At 40.0% G+C, this 21,765-nt stretch overlaps 1 protein-coding gene and 1 long non-coding RNA gene across 3 annotated transcripts in view; both read left to right on the top strand.

The window, feature by feature from the left end:
* Nucleotides 1-21,765, top strand: part of LOC309498167 (uncharacterized protein) — a 924,641-nt gene that overhangs the window by 759,081 nt on the left and 143,795 nt on the right. The window lies entirely within an intron of this gene.
* LOC309492920 lies at nt 2,048-4,346 on the top strand. 2 transcript variants are annotated; one of them, XR_014203752.1, is made up of 5 exons: nt 2,048-2,553; nt 3,275-3,326; nt 3,421-3,471; nt 3,578-3,597; nt 4,083-4,346. It is a non-coding gene; the product is annotated as an uncharacterized lncRNA (long non-coding RNA). The 2 variants fall into 2 exon arrangements; XR_014203753.1 differs by having other exon boundaries at nt 3,406-3,471.

Here is a 21,765-nt window from a genome sequence, read left to right as displayed (position 1 = left end):
GTTGAGGATCAGTGTCGATGGCTGTCGTGTCGATGAGGCCTTCACAGGGCTGATGAGGCTGGCACTTCAGGGATGCGTCGTGGACGTGTGCAGGCGCAGGTCCACCATCTGATCAGGATACGGCCCGGATACGGCTGACTACAGTATACCTTGGAATAAACAGAAAGACTAACATTAGCTTAGATGCCATTCTTCTTATGACGTAACGAGTACATCAGGTGTTATAGGAAGTGTACCCAGTTCCGGCTGACCTAATCTATGCAGCCTAATAATCATTTAACTGATTTGAATAATAGAAATGTATAATGTTCTATATGAATGCCAGGTAAAAGAGATATAGCAACGTTTTCTTACGTCGAAATTTGTACGTATCATCACAGTTCTGAGTTGAAATGTCAGATTAGAAAAAAAAATACCGTTGTTTGGCAAATAAATAAATGACTGAGAGTTACATGTGTATTACAAACATATGGAGCTGGTTAACTGATGCAAACTCTATATTAAAAAATAATTTGTTTACAAATCATGCACTATGGTAAAAAGTGTTTTTGAGGTCAGAACATAATTGTGCCAGAAGTCACGTGGAAATAAGCCTTTAGTAATCCATAATCTTGTATGAAAACTGTTAAAAGTGCTTGCTGTTTTACTGCCTCTATTGTTCATTTCTTGTAGAAACTGCAGTGATATGTACGTATTGGTACATATTTTGCGTTTTGCAAAAATGTTGCCACAGGAACGTTTTTCCAATGAGCCTGTGTTGCATAAAAATGACCCTGAGGACACTGTATTGGGTCACTTAAAAAATAACTAATTTCATTATGTTGAAATTGTGTTCTCTGACAAATAATCAGTAGCAACAATAGCTGGGTTTCCATCCAAACGTAAAGTGAAGTGTCACGATCTCAGCCTGTGTTCCCGTCTTGTGTGAGGACTTTTGTGTTATTTCCTGTCCTGTGCCATGTTTTGTAGTTCTTTGTAGTTTTCATGTTGATTAGTCTCTCCTGGTGTGTCTTGTTAGTTCCCTTGGTTACCCTCCTGTGTTCCCATGACAATCAACCACACCCCCTTGTTACCTTGTTATCCTGTGTATAAATTGCCCTTGTGTTTCTCTTGTGGTTTGTCAGTCATCGTTTACTGTTAACTCTATTTTGCACAAGTCAAAAACCACCTCAAGTGAACGTGAAAACTTTTGTGAATTAAAGGGGTGGTATAATGCCCTTTTCACAAGATGTAAAATAAGTTTTTGATGGTCCAGAGTCTGTGTGTGAAGTTTTAGCTCAAAATACCCCACAGATATTTTATATAGCATGTTAAAATTGTCACTTTTTGAGGGTGAACAAAAACGCACCGGTTATGTGTGTGTCCCTTTAAATGCAAATGAGCTGCTGCTCCCGGCACAGATGGCAGAGCTACAACAGCTCGCCATCATTCGCCAGCTTCGGTTACCTCACACAGTCATGCACTGAACATTTCTAAAATCTTTAGCCTATTATGTTCAATAGTGATGTAACGTTTTGTGCCGAGGCTTCTGACATGCGATCCAGTGGCGATTTCTTTAAGACTGCAAGGGAAGCTCGGCTTCCCCTATAATGTCAAAAAATGAATGGTCAAATATGTACTATTGTATTAACATTTTATTTACTAAAAATGCGTTAGAAAACGTTAATCTCAAAGACGAGTTCGTTCAGAATCAGTTACATACAGCAGGTCGGCTGACTCGATTTCCTTCTCATACATTCCCGTAGCATTACAGTGCATTTCCCTGTTGAAGCCCAGCTTCCATTGACTTCAGTGGAGAGGGGGTTCAGCGAAAAATCGGCAGCTGGCAGCAGGAAGTAGCTGCCACTGGCAGCAGGAAGTAGCTGCCGTTGACAGCCGGAAGCCCTGCCATATTAGGAGGGACCTGCCATTTCGTGGCAGCCAATCAGTATCGTCCAACGTAGTAGCAACCAATCACATTTACCTGGAAGTCAAGCGAGAGCAGCCAATGGTGGCGCCGGCGAATCTTCAGTAATGGCGGCGTTATTTGGCAGGGTAAGTTCGTATATTATCAGATTAATAAATAATTGTTGCTCTGTACGTTGGAGTTTACCTTTTATGTTAGAGACAGTGTATCTGTGACTACTTAAGTTGAATTGGTTAATTTAATCATTTGTAGAAACGCAGCTTGTGCACCGTGTGCTCCTGGTTTGTGAGGGGCTATCATTAACTTCAAATACTAACTTACGTTACCATTATCATTAAATATTAGCGTTTGTTAACATGTTAACTTAATCTATTGATTAGAATAAAGCTCATGCTGATTTATTGGAATTGACAAGCTCAGCCTTGATGATACACGTGCAACGCTAACAAAACATATCCCAAATGATCTAACTTATGTAATACAAAACACCATTTTAATCAACATTACTTCACCATATTCTAAACTTCTGTTTTTTTGTAGTTTCACCAAGTTCACCAGAGCCTGTCACAGATTGCTGGGGATGGACAAACATATGTGCCAGGAAGGAAACCCCAGATTTCCAGTTGCAAAACCAACCAAACTCACTGGTATGTTTTCACATAATGAACATAATGTTCAAATGTATTATATCCTGTCTTGATCAAAGCAGGCAAAAGGCATTCTGTTTTTTATCTTTTTATTTTTTTTATACAAATTCTAGATTGTATCGAAAATTTGACATTTCAGTGTCTGTTTATTTTCTTAGTTTTATCATGTTTTGGATGGGACCCAATCACCAGATGAGACCAGAATATATATATATATAATTATTTTATATATATATATCTATTCAAAATATACTGGAACTGTTCACTTTTTCCATATAACTTTCACCCCCAGTTTCACAGACAAGGCTCAAACTAGTCCCAGACTAAAATGCATGTTTAACTGAAAGCAAATTACACTTGTGTATCTTAAAATATCAGTGCCATTGTTTCTTTTAAGATTCACAACAGTAATGTTTTTTCTAAGGCATATTTATAAAAGTCCTAATTGCACTAAGGCCTAATCCTGGCATAATCTAAACCCTATCTGTGAAACCGGGCTTCAAAGTTTTACATATTAGTCCAGTGGTTCAGTTCAACGCTTTGTTCTCTGGCTTTAGATAGGCATAGACAGTGGCATTTAAAAAATAAATTACACCTGCTCCCTAGTTCAGGTATGCTACTGTCTACTGCTGCAACATGGCTAAGTGGTTCAACACGGAGTTCATCTCTCTCTTTCTCTCATGTGTATAAAATAACTAACTTTTTCCCCCTTCTTTTTAAGCTCAATTGCAATAAAGATGGATCCGGGATCTTGGAAGCTTGTTAAAAATAAGGTATTGATTTCATGTTACAACAATTTTGATTTCTTTACTATCTTTAGTGTATAAATAAAATGTTAGTTTTTCCATTTAGATTTTTTTTTTCCAGGATGTTCCAGCTCAGTTGGGATCTGTGGACTGCAGTGTATTCATGCTAATGGTAAGTTATTACGGTGGTTTTGTTTCCCCATAACATTTATTTTACGGATAACCCAACATCCATAATAATTATCATCAGGCTGATCCCAATGAATTTTGTTTTTCAGGTGTGTGTGTGTGTGTTAAGGTTAGTGATGTCACTAGCCCAGGAGGAAGCTTGTGTAGTCCCCACCAGTTGTTTGTTGTAGTCCTTAAAGTGATTTCTGTAAAAAAAAAAAAAAAAAAAAAAAAAAAATTCTCCCTTTGCTTTGAACTTTTATCGTCGTAACTTATTCATATTGCAGATATTGTTTATGCTCTGACAGCAACATTACTCTAAAGTTTCTTTCTTTCTTTCTTTTTCTAACATCTGTCTTTCGTTATTTTCTTTCTTTTTCTAACGTCTGTCTGTATTTCTTTTATTTATTTTCTTTCTTTCTAACTTATCTATCTTTTTCTAACATCTGTCTTTCTTACTAATCTTAAGGTTACAGGGGTTAAACACTATGTGATCTGATTCACAGAATTGTACTTTTATGTGTATTTCTTTAAAGTGAACATTATCTGTACTACTTTTGGAGGAACTGCGATTCCATTGTGTTTTTGTGTGTGTGTGTTGAATGCTCTGTGCAGGTCTTGTGATATGCAGCAGCTGACCCCAAGACGCCTTTCTACGACCTCCGAGGTCATCACCGGACCATCTTGGACTCGGATGACAATGTCGACTTACCCTCCTATCTATCCATAAGTGTAGAATTGTTTTAACTTTGTTCTTTTGCCAATGAGAAGTAGCCAACCCGTATTTACTGATGTCAATCATGCCCTTGGAAATGGTATAACTGGTGTGAGATTTTGTGTACAGAAGAGTCTCTGGCTTGCGACCCCGTGAGACTTTGACGCCTGGCTCTACCGATGAAACTATTCTTCAGTAAATTTTTACTTATTTGATTGAACCTCACGACTCCTGGTCTTCTTTCATCATATCTGGTCCTCGGTCTTTAAGCTGTTATTCCCTAACACTAGAAACATTGTAAATCATTTTAAACCATGCTAGAACATTGTAAAACGTTTTCAAACTTTCTTTTTCAAGCCAACTTAGTTTTTTATGAACTTTAACATCTAGTTCAGAATTGTTCATTCTGATTTCAGAACAACAAATATCAAGCCTGTTTTCAAAGTTACAGCTGTTTTATAAAACAAAGACAAGAATGTATTGAAATACTACAAATGTAAAACTGAACTTAAATGATAGCAAAATATGATTTTTAAATAAAGGTCATTGAGAAAAAAATTTTTTTTCTTCTTTTAGACATGACTTTCATTATTTGTTTAATGAATGTTTATGTGCGTTTAATAAATATACAATATTATTATATAGGCATTCATTTATGTATATATTTCATTATTTGACAAACATGTACACAAATTATATTTATACACGTACAAATTCATAATTTCAAGTGTAGCTTAATGTTTGTTTTTTTGTACTGTCTATGATCTCCGTTACTTAATTTATATTTGATAAACCTTTTTAAACCAATTACAAAATAATTACAAATTTAAGTCATTTATTTAAATAAGTACTAAAATGATATATATACATTGATATAATAATTTATTTGCCTTGCTAAAAGCGGCATCCACCTCCGACTTCCGGTTATTAGCGGCAGCTGACGTCAGCTGCCAGTGGCAGCTACTTCCTGCTGCCAGCTGCCGATTTTTCGCTGAACCCCTACTGCTTCAGTGGAGCTGCTTTGAACAGTTTTTTTTTCAGTGCTTCGAAACTAGACGGTGATTGGATAAATGCTGTGATTATGTCCCGCCCACGGAAGCTCAGCTTCTCTGGGAGTGAATGAGGAGTGGGCTGGCCTGGTCTCCGGGCTTCTGCGTGATGATTGGAGGGTCTGTCGAAAAGCTGCGTCTCCTTTTGATTGACAGAGATTTCATGCAATAAAAAGTCGCTGATGTTGAAGCTGTTCGGCTCAGTCCCATCGCAGATTTTTCAAAGACAAACTGCTGCAACCTATTTCTTGGTATTTGCTTGTCGAAATTGCTAGCCAATTTTCATAATACATTTCACACAATTATACATTTATACCTTTATTATATTATTACTTATTATATATTTTTATATTATTATTAGTAATAATTAAAAAAATAATTATTAAAATAATTAAAAAACATCTTATGATTAGTAGCATTATTATTATACTTTATTATATTATTATTTATACCTTTATTATATTATTACATTAATTTTTCACAGAGCATTTTCTTGAAAAGGAACGTAGAATTTACATATAAATAAATGAATCATTTTTATGATGTAGGCCGAAAATGAGCTTCCCCTCTTTGAAAGACCAGCAGCCGCCACTGGTATGGAGGCTTGTATCGCTTTAGACCTATGATGTCACTGATGACGTCCGAAGCCTGACTGGTTCAGGAAGTGACATTTTGAGAGATATATAAACCCATGGTTTAAACCCAGCCACTTTCCAGTTTAAAATAATAATATTCCCACTTCTGCCTATTATGACCAAAGAATTGATTTATACATACCATACATAAATATATTCAAGTATATTCATATATTCATATAAATTAGTCTATGTGGAAATGGCGCAAAGTCTTAACTGGCGCAAAATACAGTGTATCACAGATCACATCAGGTCATCTGTAATGTATCTGTTGTTTTACACTCTTTGACCACCGGGTGGTATTGTGAGTAAATGAAGCATCGAGAAATTAACCCTATTGTGAACCACTGGGCTGAAAAGCTTCAATGCTTCATGAGGCTTCATCTCACCACCACTAATATCTCACCACCACTAATCGTACAAAGATGGAGAGACTCAAGAAGAAGTGACAACATGTAGAAGAAACAGGACATTTCTGAATGGTTAGTTGATGGATTTATGTAGCTTATGTGTAGTTATCTTCTAGTCATTGATTAGCATATTCTCTCATGATAATCTATAAATCATGTTCCTGGGGGCGGAGTTTATGTAAATTTTAGGGTTTGTGATGTCACTAAGAGAAAGAGTAAAAGAGATTTTGTTAAAAATAGGCTCGAAGCTCCACAACACACATCGAGGCACAAGAGATCTTTCTGATCGCTTCTTCAGCTGTGTCATAGAGTCAGGACTAAACACTGATGAGATCAGAGGAAGTAACCAACCAGAGGAGGAGCTGATGATGTTTAAAGGAAGAGCTGTAACTATATATAATGAAGAGAAAGAGAAAGACTGACAGAAACAGAAAATGGCTAATAAGTGTGGTCTGTGTCTGCTGGGACTGATCATTCTCTCTTCACTTCTCACAGGTAAAGAAATCTGTATTTTCTCTAAAGACATTTAGTGGAATTAGACTGGAAAGAGTTCATTTGAACATGCTCAGTTTATTCTTGCATACATTCACGTTGTGATCTCAGAGTTGTGTATTGATACACACAGATCATACTGTATTATTCCTGATACTGGACATAGTGTCACTCAAACATCTGATGATGAAGAATTATCTTCATATTAAGAGTGTAAGGGTGGATTTCCTGCAGAGGTTCAAGCTGCAAGACTGCCGAATGACTAAAGAAAAGTTGTCAGCAAGATGGTAGAAAACTGTACATTTCTTGTCTATTCCACCCACGGCTACTTATACCAACGATGGAAATAAGCGCAGTTACAATAGATTAATATGTGGGAGAGCGTTGCTATAGAGTGATGATATTGTATTGCAATATGTAGCACTTCAAAGTCAATACCAAATCAAAACTATTTAGAACATTATTTGTAATTGAAAAGGTTTAATGACAAAATATGGTTATAGTTATACTTAAAATAGTTACAAAATAGATGTATGAGATGATGATAATTTATACCATTAATCTTAGCCAGCATGTAAATGTTTCCTGAGAGAGAGAGAGAGAGAGAGAGAGAGAGAGAGAGAGAGAGAGAGAGAAAAGAGGAAGTAAAGAAAGAGAGCCAGAGCATAAAAAAAGACAGAGCAACAGTTACAATCTTTTTTTTATCCTTTCCTGACCATGTGACTTTAACCCAACTGTGAAAAGTTTAAACTGACCAATCAGATAATTGCAACTTCCCCCACCGTACTAAAGGTGTGACAATTCATCGACCCCCAAAATACACACATTTTGGCCTACAGGCCTTGATCACTATCGGTGTCTTTGGGAACTCAAAATGGTCCTTGTGGTGGAAAGAGGGGGTAGAAAAACAGTCAAGATTATTTCAATTCTACAAGAGTGTGTCAGTGATTTGAACAGCTCTCTGATAAAGACTAACGCCGGTTTCACACTGCATGCATTAGCAGAGCGTAAGCAGCGCAGGAGCAGCGTGTATGGTGAGCAGGACACGCGCGTGTTGCTTTCACACTGGCAGCGTTTGTCATGCCCGGCTGAACCGCGGCGTGTGTACAGACAGAGTACTCTATAATGGATAAGTTGGCATTGCTTTATTTAGTTTTCAAATACATTTAAGAGAAAAGACTTGTCAAGAAGCTTATTTTATTAAACATGTCATTTATATATCTTTTGGTTAATCTTTGTTTTTATTTTTCTGGCAACAAGTTTGTTTTTGGACATTTGTTTTCTTTTTAAATTGCTGTTGGTCATTTGATTGACTGTTTAAAACACAATAGATATCATCAATGCACTTTTTGGATAAAACCGGTGTATTTTGGCCATGATCAATGCATTGTCACTTTAATTCAGCGTAAGCAGCGCAGCAAAAATAGACTCGGCGCCGAAACCCCCGCTGCACTGCTGTTCACGCGACGCTCCTGCTTGACGCTCACGCGCTGCTCCTGCTCCCGGTGTGAATGCAGTCATTGATTAACATGGACGGCGAAAAAAATACGCGCTGTTCAAGCGCCGCTGACGCTTGCGGTGTGAAACCGGTGTAATAGTTTATTCTGGAGAGTGTGTTGTTTGCATTAAGTGAGGAAAAAAGGGGTAACACTTTACAATAAGGGTATATGAATAATCATGTACTAATACCTGGATTAATACTTAATTCAACATGAACTACTGATAATTGAAAGCATGAACTAATCATGAACCACTGAAGAGTTATCCTGAACTACGATGGAGTCATTATGGATTCACGCATGAATAGCGGCAGCCTTAACTACATGTTAGTACATGATTGATAGTTAATGCATTCATTAACTTTTATGGATAAACCAAATCAAACTGCCTCTTTAAGAAGGAATAAGAAGTACCCTGACTGCACCTCCGTTCTCTGACTGGAAAAGTCACACAACAACTTAACTGAGCTGAATACTTGTTGTGTTAGAACATCATGTGCATTTGATATTAAGTTTAAAATAAATCATAAGCTGAATTTGGTAAGTAGTTAACAGTTAATTAATTATGATTGGGCCCTCTCACCCAGTCAACACGTTGATCTCACAGTGATCTCTCCATATGATCATCAATGTCACAGTGAGCTAAAAGTGTAACCTCACAGCGCACTCACTGAGATCATACTATGATCACAATATGAGCTCATCCCAGATAGAAATGTTATTAGACATGGACTACAAAATCGCTCAGACGTCAAATTTTTGTTGAAAATGAAAACTGGGTTGACGTCTAAATATTTGTTTGATGTCAGGCTCCAACTTCATTAAACAACTCCACAAACAGCATTACCAGCTTCACTTATTACTAAACAGGGCCCGGTTCCCCAAAACGTTCTTATCGCTAAGTAGTTCTTAACCTATTCCTTAACCTCTCTCTTAACGTTATGGCATGATTCCCGACACGTTCGTACGCTAAGTATATCTTCTGTAAGTCACACTTTCGTAAGGTTGGTCTGGACCACTCTTAGCTTTACCTTATCACTGTTGCAGGTCTATACGAATATAATTCTGAAGGTTTAATACACCCAGACAGTGTTCAATTAGGCTAATTCAAGTGTTTTCATGCAAAGAATAAAATTGTCATTACACTGATTGTTGTTAGATTTTTTATTATATTATTATACAATATTATTAATTTAACTAAAAAGCGCTTTTAAAGGCCAGTGAAAGCATAGGCTACTGTCAGTTAAGTTCTATTCGGACGCTAGTATTGTTTCTCATGGGCTTGTATGGTATTTTAAACATTTATAGGGGTGAGTCTGTGATTTTAGTGCCGTCCGAATCCATAATATCAGTGTTTTTTCTCACCCAACCTGCGTAAAAATCCCTGGCCAAATTAGTACCTAATGTTTTTTGACAAACAGGTCATGTGGTGATTTAATTGCCGTATGAATCCACATCAGAGTTTCCAAGAAGAGATTCAAAATCCACTGTTTAAATCCTTTTTGATCACTGCCGAGCACCGAGATGTAGGCCTACACTTTTATTACTGAAATGCTGGAAAGTGTTTCCAAGAACAATATTTCATCGCAGCTCCACCTGAAGAAGAAAGCACGTACAAATTTGAAATGGTTATTATGGCAGCAATATATGATACAATTAAAAAATATGTAGGCTAGGCTATTATAGGCTATTATAGTTTGGATTATTTTTTATAATATCCCATGAGTCCTAATAAATGCAATTTCAACTATTTCTGAAGTGCTTCTTTTATAAAGAACACCGCTTTCTCACATAAACAGCCCCTGCACGAGAGAATAATTGATTCTCGAGCCATCGATATCAACCAATTCAGCAGCATCGCCACGGACAGCACCGGGTAACGTCGCACGTAAGAAGGTATATCTTAAGCACCTTCCTAAGGTATGGTTCGGGGAATACACTTAGGTGTTATGGTTTAGAAGGAGAGAACCCAATCGCAGACCATTTGCAGACATCTCTAGGGTTTATTACAGAAAAGACAGGGAAAACAAAGCCCACGAGGGGGCAAAACAGGACAAGACAGGACTATGAATACTAACTAGACTATGACATAGACTTGACGTAACTAGACTACAAATTAACAACAAATACAGGATCAGAACTTCACTGGACAGGAATACTCACAAAGTGATCACACAAAGTATGAAATTGATCGACAATGAACCGACACAAGACAGCAGACATGAGGGGATTAAATAGGGAACAAATAATCAGGAACACAGGTGATAATGGGTAAAGCAATAATGACAAAACGAGGATAACAAGGGGGCGGGGCTAGGGGACGAGACAACGCAAGCACATGGCCAAACAAATGGCCATGTGCTGCACATGAAACATGGGCCTGTCATGATTCTGCCGCAAGACAAGAGAAAATCAAAGACAAGGCAGAATCATGACAGAACCCCTCCCCTAAGGAGCGGCTTCCAGACGCTCCCTAAGGGAACACTAAACACGTGACATGACAGACTGAGACAAGGACACAAACCAACAAAACATGACAAACAACAACAACGGCAAACATGAATAAACAATGACAGGATTGGGGTGAAAAATCAAAAACAACAAACAAGGCAGAGGAGGTGGAGACAACACAGAGTTCAAAGGGAAACAGACCGGGGTGAAGTGATGACAGGGGTGTCCGGGGAAACAAACAGAGGTCGGGTGACAGCTGGTACGGGGCTGGACACAATAGCTGGGACAGGACTGGACACAGACATCCTCCTGTCTGCTGGGACAGGACTGGACACATCTGCTGGGACAGGACTGGACACATCTGCTGGGACAGGACTGGACACATCTGCTGGGACAGGACTGGACACATCTGCTGGGACGGGACTGGACACATCTGCTGGGACGGGACTGGACACATCTGCTGGGACGGGACTGGACACATCTGCTGGGACGGGACTGGACACATTAGCTGGGACAGGGCTGGACACACTAGCTGGGACAGGGCTGGACACAATAGCTGGGACAGCACTTGCAGTGGCGGGCTCAGGAACAGCGCTTGCAGTAGCGGGCTTCAGATCAACACTGGCTGCAGCTGACTCAGGAACCGGATCTCTTGCAGCTGTGGATTCAGGACTAGAGGACTTGACAGGACTGACAGGGACCTCAAGGATCTTGACTAGACGTGACAGATAATTCGATAAGGTCTTTGCCGCGACAACAACAGGTAAGTCTTGATGGGCTGATACGGCTTGAAGAACTGCTTCAGCAGCTGAATCGGCCGCAGCTTTCTCCTCAGCACTCACGGCAGTGGGCTGAGGAACAGCGCTTGCAGTAGCGGGCTCTGGGACAGCGCCTGGGACAGCGCTCGCAGTGGCGGGCTCTGGGACAGCGCTTGCAGGAGCGGGCTCTGGGACAGCGCTTGCAGGAGCGGGCTCTGGAACAGCGCTTGCAGGAGCGGGCTCAGGAACAGCGCTTGCAGGAGCGGGCTCAGGAACAGCGCTTGCAGGAGCGGGCTCAGGAACAGCGCTTGCAGGAGCGGGCTCTGGAACAGCGCTTGCAGGAGCGGGCTCTGGAACAGCGCTTACAGTAGCTAGAGATGACGAGCGAGAGGCTCCCTTTCTCCTCTTCTTTCTCCTTGAACGCGAAGCCGAATCTGTAGCTGGGCTAGCGACCAGTTGGAGATGTTCAGCTGGAACCGTAACAGGAGCAGGGATGGCGTTCTCGGGCAGCGCTGACTCGGTCGAGGAAGACTCAGACGGGGAATCCCAGGAAACTCGTCTCCCTCGTTTACCATGGAGAACAATGGGAACAGAAGAGGCCTCAGGAGAAGAAGTGGAACCAGCCTTATCACCAAGGGCAACAACGGCCAGGACGCGACCCTCTGGGATCACAGGAAGCTTGGCAGAAGGTGGAGAGGACAACCACCATTGTTCCCGGAGCTCCGACTGCCACTTGAGAAGAGACACACTGTCTGCTGGGTTCAATGTTGGTCGGTTCATTCTGTTATGGTTTAGAAGGAGAGAACCCAATCGCAGACCATTTGCAGACATCTCTAGGGTTTATTACAGAAAAGACAGGGAAAACAAAGCCCACGAGGGGGCAAAACAGGACAAGACAGGACTATGAATACTAACTAGACTATGACATAGACTTGACGTAACTAGACTACAAATTAACAACAAATACAGGATCAGAACTTCACTGGACAGGAATACTCACAAAGTGATCACACAAAGTATGAAATTGATCGACAATGAACCAACACAAGACAGCAGACATGAGGGGATTAAATAGGGAACAAATAATCAGGAACACAGGTGATAATGGGTAAAGCAATAATGACAAAACGAGGATAACAAGGGGGCGGGGCTAGGGGACGAGACAACGCAAGCACATGGCCAAACAAATGGCCATGTGCTGCACATGAAACATGGGCCTGTCATGATTCTGCCGCAAGACAAGAGAAAATCAAAGACAAGGCAGAATCATGACATTAGGAACATAAACAACTTTGGTAAGATATATCTTTCGAGTCTTCTTAGTGCGCTAAGAGTGAGCGTTATCGGGGAACCGGGCCCTGATTTACTTCTGTCATATATGCACAAAAGTCCTTATTAAGATTAACAGAGGTTTAGATGTTGATGATTTATTAATAATAATAGTTTGATGTCATCATTATGGTCATCAGTGTTTGCTTCAGTTGGTCAGTTTGACTCTTGATGTTTTAATGTTAGTTTTTCTCTGGCTGCTGGAACTGTGTGTTATGGCAAGAACAGTAAGAGAAAATGTGATCAGATGATGTCATCTACTTGATGATGACGATAATGATATAATCATCATGTTGTGTTCTGATCTGTGATGCTTGTGTCTCTTGTGCATGGATACGTCCAGAAAACATTTTCGTGGAGTTGTGAAATGTTGAGCTTTTAGGGTTTGGAGCTGTTATCCGTCCGACTGGCAGGAGTGTGTAGTGGGTGTGGCCAAACTATTGCATATCACGATCACATGCATTCAAAACTTTTCATCAAGCAAAGGTTTTAGCCAGGAATGGGTAAACTCGGTCCTGGAGGGCCACTGTCCTGCAGAGTTTATCTCCAACCCTGATAAACTCTCCTGCCTGTAGCTTTCTAGTAATCCTGGAGACATTGATTAGCTGTGTTTGATGAGGGTCCCAGATAGCAAGCAACCATCCAAACAATGTTAAATCAATGTTAATGTGTCAATGTTAACTGCATTGAATCAACATCACTTTTGCCCCCGCAATTAATGTGTGAACTCGTGAATAAAGTCTATAGTCTAAATATAAAGTCTAAATATAACTGAATTTAGTCTGACTGCAACGCTATAGCCTACCTAATGCAGCGACCCATGTGGCGTTTCCTGATGGATCGAGGTCGTTCCTTAACTTCCTTTTCTACGTGCGATTAACACAAGCTCTAAGCGCGTGCGAGTAAGCGCCTATAGCAGGGGTCCTCAACTCTGGACCGCGAGATCCACTGGACTGGCTCACACAGACTGGTTTATCATCACAAATATTATCTTTAATATTTTAATAAAAAAGCTCTTTAAATAGATTTGTCAGTTTATGACATTTTGATACATATCTTGTACAGTTTGTTGTCAGAATCAGAAAGAGCTTTATTGATTTATTGACAGGTATGTTTGCACATACGAGGAATTTGTTTTGGTGACAGAAGCTTCCACAGTACAAACAGAATAACAGTGACAGGACACAGATAATACAAATAATAAAAATAATAAAAATATAATTAGTAAAATACACAATATACAAAAAAATAAAAAAAATAAAAAAATAGATAATAGATGGTATGTACAGGTATGTATGAACAAATGCAAGCACATGTAAATAAGAAGCCTGGTGTATTAAATAAATAAATGTTTAAATTGTGTTTAAATATTGCACATGTTTATTGCTAAGTGTAGGCATTAACTGTTCATGAGGTGGATTGCCTGAGGGAAGAAACTGTTCCTGTGCCTGGCCGTTCTGGTGCTCAGAGCTCTGTAGAGCCGACCAGACGACAACAGTTCAAAGAGGAAGTGGCGCTGGTCTACTCTTTTGCTACACACTTTTTCTTCACAAAAGGAGCACATATTTTTAAGGGCGTAGTATAAGTAGGCGAATTGGAACGCAGCATAAGTCTCATACATCATGGAAATTTGTTAATGGTAGGGAGAGAGTTAATTCCAAAAATTAGACCCCTGGGTGTGAGGGGTCCAGGGTGATTCTGCCAGCTCTTTACTCACTCTGGATGAGTACAGTTCTTGAAGAGTGAGGAAGGGTGTACCAGTGATTCTCTCAGCAGACTATCCGCTGTAGTCTTCTGAGATCTGATAGCTGAGCTGAACCAGACAGTTCTAGAAGTGCAGAGGATTCAGTGACTGCAGAGTATACTTGTATCAGCAGCTCCTGTGGCAGGTTGAACTTCTTCAGGTGGGCCTTTTTGACAGTGGAGTCAATGTGATTGTCCCACTTCAGGTCCTGAGAGATGGTAGTGTAAGTTTGCGCTCAATCGACCCAAAACTGGCATCCGACCAGCGCGGAAGGTCTTTACGTGTTACTGTCCTTTTCTCGAGGCAAATGTATCATGCCAATTTCATAATCAGTTCAAAGATAATCGATACAAAACATCAAATGCTCTGGAATAGAGAGAAGAGATGCAACCCAACATTAAGATATACATGGGCTAATCTGAGGTACAGAAAGGCCCCGAACCCTTTGCTACATTTCATTATATAGACAGACCTCTTTCACATGGAAACATGTACTAACAAAAGAAATGGGGGTAGGAGACCATTTTCCCGGAAACCACCTTCCTTTGTGTGTCAGTTATCCCTAAACTCTTAAAAACCTTATTACCTTTTGTTTTACTTATTTTGAAATGAGACATTTGTACCAGTCGCAATGAGACATTTCAAATGATACTAAATATGTATAATACTCGATGATAATCATTCACATTAAACTATACATTTTCTTGGGTGAATTCAGGTGATCTGAGCATGAGAGAGAGGGGCTGAGAGAAGGGGGAAAGAGATGTAGATTAGGATGACTCGGAGGTGAGACTTTTGTCTCGATAGTGCACAAGGGCTAGTTCAAATGTTAATTTCCAGAGAGGTCTTTTGTCCTCTCAGGGTCTGGTCGCTCTTCAACCAGACTGTCCGGCATTTTGTAATTTCTCAATTCTTACAGTAGTGCCCAGGAACCTGAATGACTCCACTGCTTCCACAGTGCTGTTCATGATGGTGAGTGGGGGGAGTGCAGGGGGTTTCTCCTAAAGGGTTGATAATACAATGCTAAATCAGATATGTACAATAACATTACGATGTCCAGCAGTCGATTTAAATAGTACATTGGGTTTGATTTGTCGTTTAATGAGATCTAATATATGTTGTCAGTGCAGAGAATTTTAACCTGAATAAATACATAGATCCGACTATTTTAAATGTGTACTTTAATGGTCCAGTGGTAGAACTTTTGCCAAGCGTGTCAGAGGTTACGGGTTCTAATCCCCATTCGTATATTTTTTTTATTTTTTTATTTTTTATCAAAATCATGTTCATCAGTGGTTGTATATTAAGCACGGATGCGTTTGTGTGCATTTTGTTTTGTGATTTTACCAGAACGAATAAAGAGTCTCCGCAACAGCGTTAAGCAATAGATTGAAGTGCGGGTCCGTTTGAAGACAAGAGACAAGAGAACACACCGTATCCGCTCCACTGATATCAGCGGCAACAAGCACTTTGATCACTTGATTTCAAAAACAACACATTTTAGCGCTAGATCGCCTCTTATTCAACAGACAAACTAAATTACTGCTCTTCTAGTTAATTAACTGGATATGTTATTGTTACATACAAATTTTACAAAGTGGTGGGGACAAAATGGACCCTGGCAAAAAGTGGTGGGGACATATCCCACCCGTCCCACCCGCAAATTACGCCTATGCCTCCACCGAAGACCATTTCTGACCCAGGAAAAAACCTTGGTATTGTAGTTTTGAGATTGTTGTTTTGTAAAGTTGTTACATGGTATTTTAGCATGCTCTCTAAATTCATGACTTTTATCACACACAAAAAGAAATCAATTGCTGATTTCACTTCTCCCATCTCAGCCTACAATATGTAGACAATGCTTTTATTAGTTTAAAGGTCCCGTTCTGCGTGATCCCATGTTTCAAACTTTAGTTAGTGTGTAATGTTGCTGTTAGAGCATAAATAATATCTGTAAAATTATAAAGCTCAAAGTTCAATGCCAAGCGAGATATTTTATTTAACAGAAGTTGACTACAAAAAACGGCTCGATTGGACTACACCCCTCTACTTCCTTCTTTAATGATGTCACTAGAACCGTTTCTTGACTAACCTCCGCCCACAGGAATGCTCCCTCAACTCTACTGGCTACTTGCGCACTTCTTATAACTTAGGCTACTGTGTTTACTCAGCTCTTACGGTGATTTTCTGAAGTAAAACTGACGCTTCATCTTTTGTGTGATGTACAATAAACTTTATTAAACTCATCAGTACATGTTTGATCATCATTCAGACAGCAGACTTGTAGGCTATTAATAAATAATGGATACATAGCCTACAAGCAGATGACAAATACGTTATAATAACCGTAATTAAACTACTAAACCATACCTGTTTCATCTCTATACAGCACTCTGACTCTGTAGGCATTATTGTCCGACTCGAAATGAACGCCGTTACTGAGAGTTTCTGATATTATCATCATTCCGTGAGATGAATTTTTCCTGACAGACTGAGCGCGAGCTCATGAAGCTCCGCCCCCTGTGTCGTCCAGCAGCAGCTCATTTGCATTTAAAGGGCACACACTGAAACAGCTCGTTTTTCTGAGCCCCAAAAAATGTCAATTTAAACATGCTGTAAAAAATGATCTGTTGGGTATTTTGAGCTCAAACTTCACATACACACTCTGGGGACATCAGAGACTTATTTTACATCTTGTGAAAAGGGGCATAAAACGGGACCTTTAATTTGTACATGTCAATTTGTACATTTGTACAAATTTGTACATGTCAAGACTGCTAGGTTTTCGGTCATTTGAGAGTTTGTTGCTAGTCCACATCAGGGAATGCACATAGCAAACAGTTGCCATTCCATTATTTGTGTTATTGTGCTTTTACCCTAGTTTGTAGGGTATAGAGATGTCTGTGAACAGTCATGGTTTGTGTTGTGAATAAATGTTAAAATGTAATACAACAAGTGTATTTGATGTCACATAACATGACTGACTGTAGCAACTTACCTTGTATTTTTAATACCTTGTATTTACCACACATGTTTTTAAATGTGCATGTCACCATTAAAGCCTTGTCTTGCATGTGTACTATATCTTCGGATTATGACTAGTACGCAAGTAATATCACAGATTTATCATGGACAAACAACTTTTCTAGCAGGAATACTATAGAATGTTGGGGTTTCAGACAGTACTGCAGGGGGCGCAATGCAGCAGAGCCAGCAGAAAGACTGTTGATGTCGAGGCCATGAGGCCTAGCATCCTTTGAAGGTTCTGAGAGGGCAGCGGGCCCCTACTCTGAACGAAGTCAAAAGCCGTTGAATAGTCTGAGCGCGCTCGGGTGTCAGACAAACCTTCAGCCAAAGTCTATTATTGAACCCAGGAAGAGATTCTCTGACTGGGGAGCAGTGAGCTCTTGGTTACGTTGATCCTAGGCATCCCAAATGGCTGAGGAGCACAGATCTGAGAGAGTTTAATTCCGCCTCTGACTGGGCCAGAATGAGCCAGTCATCGAGGTAATTGAGGATGTGCATTCCCTTCTGTCTAAGGGGAAAAACACTGCACCCATGCACTTCTTACCCATGCGTGGTGCCAGAGACAATGGTAGGACTGTATACTGGTATGCAACCCATTCGAAATGCAAACCTCAAGAACGGTTTATGAAGGGGGCAATCTGGATATGAAAGTATGCATCTTTCAGATCCACTGAGAAAAAACAAGCCCCTGGGCATACTAGCATGAGGATTCATTTCAAAGTTAGCATCTTGAACAGCCATTTCGTGAGGGCATGGTTCAGATGTCTGAGGTCTGGGATTGGCCTGATGCCGCCATCCTTCTTGGGAACGAGGAAGTAACGGCCATAGAAGCCTGACAGCATTTTCGCCAGTAAGCTCAGTTCTTCAGTGCGGAGGACGTGAGCCACGTTAGGTCGGGGACTGGTGTTCATAGGAGTAGTGTTTGGCTGGGCGGAGGCGCGGCTTACGGCTTTGCTTCGGGGCCAGGGTCGCTGCTGAGCTGCAGAATGCGAGCGTAGAGAGACGAGACTTGCGCTTTGCCATGAATGTTCATCCTTGATGAATGGGCTTGCGTGGGCACAGCCCTGGCAAGTGACACGCACATTGGCGCGGGGCTGTAAAACAACCACTGGCTAAAGATGCTCTCAATAATTGTCCCTGATAGCCACAGGGGAGAGACATCTTTTTCAGTTGCAGACCCTTAAGCACTGTGCTTGCTCCAGCAGGAGAGTGAGACACGCGGCTGTGGCACGCATAGACACACTCAGAGGCGCTACAGAGATAGAGACTATAAATTAGTTTATGTCGAAACATAACCAACATCCCCTGATCACCTTTTCTCTTGTCTGGTTGTTACAACCCAGTTATGCTTAAAACAGAGAAGTCTTTCCTTTGAGTTTTCGGCGTACAGACGACACCGTTATCAAAAAGATCCCCATTCACAAGTATTCTGCTGCCAGGCCATCAGATGGCGATGAAACACTATAGGCTGAACACGTAATACGCATGTGCATGACCTCATCGTCTTCAGAGATTCACATTTTGATTGTTTACGAGGAGACCGTTTTCAAAAACTTGCACTTTGAAACCCGTTTTCAAACATTTGCATTATCAGGCCCCAAAACACCACTGTTGTGTAAATTAACGTATAAAGTGTAACGTTGAAAACGGTGTTGTGTAAACAGCCCCCAAGAGTTAAAATAACAGTGAAGCAGTGTTAAAGTGTAAGAATTGATAAATTAGGAAATTCCAGACAGTCTGTTTTGGGGCTGACCAGACCCTGAGAGGACAAAAGGACCTCTCTGGAGATTAGCATTTGAACTGGCTCTCATGCACCAGAGACAAAGTCTCACCCCCGAGTCATGTAATCTACATCGTTTTCCTTTTCCCCTCACCCCTCTCTCTTATGCTCAGATCATCACCTGAAATCACCCAAGAAAATGTATAGTTTAATGTGTATGATTATCACAGAGTATTTTCAAGTTTGGTATCATTTAAAATGTCACAGTGCGACTGGTACAGATATCTCATATCCAGACAGATAAAATAAAAGGTAGTAAGGTCTTTAAGAGTTTATGGATAACTGACTTACAAGGGAAGGTGATCTCTCAAGCAAATGGTCTCCCACCCCCATGAAGATGCGACCACTGCATGCAAATTTCTATTGTTACATGTTTCCAGGTAAAAGGTTTGTCTATTTAAGGAATTGCAGTAGGGAGATCGAGCCTTTTCTGTACTTCAGATGGCCCGTGAGGCTGAGAGACCGAGATCTCTCAGCCTCATGTATTTCTTAATGTTGGGTTTGCATCTTTTCTTTATTCCGAAGAATTTGATGTTTTGTATCGATTATCTTTGAATTGATTATGAAATTGGCATGATACATTTACCTGACATAATAAATTGTTACGTGATTATTCTAACTGATTGTGACATTGTTCATTTAATGGTTAAAAGGAATAGTCAAACATTTGCTCACTTTTAGTGAGGCACAGATATTATTAAAACCTTTCATTTATGGAGTCAGATGAAATTACGAGAGAATACATGATTAATGTATTACAAATTTAACCAACCAATACTCCGCATGAGAAAAGGACAGGAACACGTGATAACCTTCCGCGCTGGTCGGACGCCGGACTTTGGGCCGATTTAGCGCGAGTTTACAAAGTTATAATTAAGATATAATTAAGTTATAATTAATTATTCAGTGATTAATTGAGTGATAATTGACAATTATTGAAGACACCTGATGTTAATAAGCAGAATCACTGATTGCCACAGTTGGGCTTTTGACCCTTGACTTTTTAATGCACCCTTATTTTAACACTTTTGAGTGTGGTATAAAATAAATTCCCAGGAGAGTTAATTTAACAGTGGAGTTTGTACTGTGTATATATAGATGAAGTGTGATCTTGACGCATCTGTCAGTGCAACACTTCTGGAGGTTGTGAATTTGTGGTTTCACAAGCACAAACTTAGTAGCCTAATAAAAGCTTCATGGTACACACACACATATAGCAACACAATGTGTTGGTGATGTGATGGGGAAAAAAAAGTGTCAATGAAAAAAAGACACATAAAAAATACCCTGAGGACACTGTATTGGGTCACTTAAAAACAACTATATTTCATTATGCTGGAATTGTTTTCTCTGACAAATAATCATAAGCTACAATAGCTGGGTTTCCATCCAAACATAAAGTTTAGAAATGTTGCGTTTCCATCACTCGTTTCTGATGCGATTCTTCAAAATATGCATAAAAACAGGGTAATGGAAACATAGCTAATGAGAGGAAAAATATATGTTTGTATTGATTTGTGTGGAACTGTTCCTTCAAAGCACTTTGTTCAGTGTCAAACATAATACTTCTTTATGGACTCGGTTGGTTTCAGGACGCCACTGTACAGTTCAGCTCACTTTCTGATCCAGAGCTTTTCAAAGTCAACACAGTTTTACACCAGAGATCTTTCTGATCGCTTCTTCAGCTGTGTCATAGAGTCAGGACTAAACACTGATGAGATCAGAGGAAGTAACCAACCAGAGGAGGAGCTGATGATGTTTAAAGGAAGAGCTGTAACTATATATAATGAAGAGGAAGACTGACAGAAACACAAAATGGCTGATAAGTGTGGTCTGTGTCTGCTGGGACTGATCATTCTCTCTTCACTTCTCACAGGTAAAGAAATCTGTATTTTCTCTAAAGACATTTAGTGGAATTAGTCTGGAAAGAGTTCATTTGAACATGCTCAGTTTATTATTGCACACATTCACGTTGTGATCTCAGAGTTGTGTATTGATACACACAGATCATACTGTATTATTCCTGATACTGGACATAGTGTCACTCAAACATCTGATGATGAAGAATTATCTGTCTCGTTGAAGGCGTTTAAATCTTATTGTGCACAGTTTTTGATTTTATAATAAATACTCCATATTGTCTGATTAAAACACTGGTGTTAGTGATGAGCAAATTAAGCTTTGGTGAAGCACTGAACCACTTAGAAGAATTGTTTTGAAAATGGGTTCATTACTCATAGCTTTAGTAACAGCGCCTGGAGAAGTGCCAAGGCTGCATCTAAATGATCCCGGCTAGATAGTGGACAGGAGGCTTTAAGACAGCCTTTAAGATTTAGTCCCTGGGTGAAATCAGACCGTCACATTATGATCAACAAGTAGCCAGCATACTTGATCACATTTTCTCTTGCT

This window comes from Leuciscus leuciscus, assembly GCF_965113295.1.
Source record: "Leuciscus leuciscus genome assembly, chromosome: 1".
Taxonomy (NCBI): domain Eukaryota; kingdom Metazoa; phylum Chordata; class Actinopteri; order Cypriniformes; family Leuciscidae; genus Leuciscus; species Leuciscus leuciscus.
The sequence above is the reverse complement of the archived record's forward strand: the minus strand, read 5'-3'. Positions and strand labels throughout refer to the sequence as shown.